This window comes from Poecilia latipinna, unplaced genomic scaffold (assembly GCF_001443285.1).
Source record: "Poecilia latipinna isolate Pla-1442-1.1 unplaced genomic scaffold, P_latipinna-1.0 Scaffold3880, whole genome shotgun sequence".
Classification (NCBI taxonomy): domain Eukaryota; kingdom Metazoa; phylum Chordata; class Actinopteri; order Cyprinodontiformes; family Poeciliidae; genus Poecilia; species Poecilia latipinna.
The window spans coordinates 36,498-37,632 of NW_015116496.1; the positions used below are offsets into that span (position 1 = coordinate 36,498).

General features: G+C 46.8%; 1 long non-coding RNA gene across 1 annotated transcript in view; it reads left to right on the forward strand.

Annotated features, from left to right (window-relative positions):
- The window catches only part of LOC106941813 (uncharacterized), a 17,348-nt gene extending 16,432 nt beyond the window's left edge, over window positions 1–916 (forward strand). Inside the window, exon 3 of the long non-coding RNA XR_001423461.1 lies at window positions 905–916. This is a non-coding gene — a long non-coding RNA (uncharacterized LOC106941813). The remainder of the gene's footprint in view (window positions 1–904) is intronic.
- Window positions 917–1,135: the final 219 nt, after the last annotated feature.

The window sequence follows — 1,135 nt, forward strand, 5'->3', positions numbered from 1 at the left end:
CAGGAGCCGTAAGGAAGGAGGCAGAGGACTAGTGAGTGTGAGAGCCACTGTCCAGGATGAAACATCCAAGATCCATAAATACATCAAGGACAAAGCCTCAACGGACGATGTGCTCAGCCTGTTCCTGGCTGCACAGGAACAGGCCCTAAACACCAGAGCAATAGAAGCTCAGATCTACCACACCAGACAAGACCCAAGGTGTAGGTTGTGCAAGGAGGCCCCTGAGACAGTCCAGCACATAACAGCAGGGTGCAAGATGCTGGCAGGGAAAGCGTACATGGAACGACATAACCAAGTGGCGGGCATAGTGTACAGAAACATCTGTGCAGAATATGGACTGGAAGCCCCGAGATCAAAATGGGGAACAACCCCAAAAGTGGTGGAGAATGACCGAGCTAAGATCCTGTGGGACTTCCAGATCCAGACAGACAAGATGGTAATGGCGAACCAACCGGACATTGTGGTGGTGGATAAACAACAGAGGAAAGCCGTTGTGGTGGATGTAGCAATACCAAGTGACCACAACATCAGGAAAAAGGAGAAACTGGAGAAATACCAGGGCCTCAGAGAGGAACTGGAGAAGGCCTGGAAGGTGAAGACCACAGTGGTGCCTGTGGTCATCGGGGTCCTCGTGGCAGTCACCCCCAAACTGGAGCAGTGGCTCAAACAGATCCCAGGAACAACATCAGACATCTCAGTCCAGAAATGTGCAGTTCTAGGCACAGCCTTGAGAACCCTCAAGCTCCCAGGCCTCTGGTAGAGGACCCGAGCTCAGAGAAGAGACCACCCGCGGGGGGTGAGAAGGGGATTTTATTTATTTATTTTAGAGTTCAATATCTTTTATTGAACAAGACTCTACAAAAAAACAAAAAAACTGGTACAGTAGCACTGGGAGTAGGCAGAGGAACTTGATTTTTTAACAGATTATCTGTCTCATACCATACTGTCAGAATATGGTGACAGTTTTAACAAACATGGAAAAAATATATAATTTTGTAAAAATTTCATACCCTGTCGCTCTGTCGGATCACTTTGCTGTTATCTTTGACAATTCTTTATCCATTAACCCATTTGGACAAACAGCTACTACCACAAAACGTACTTTCACAGAAAACACAGCAGAAACATTTAATCA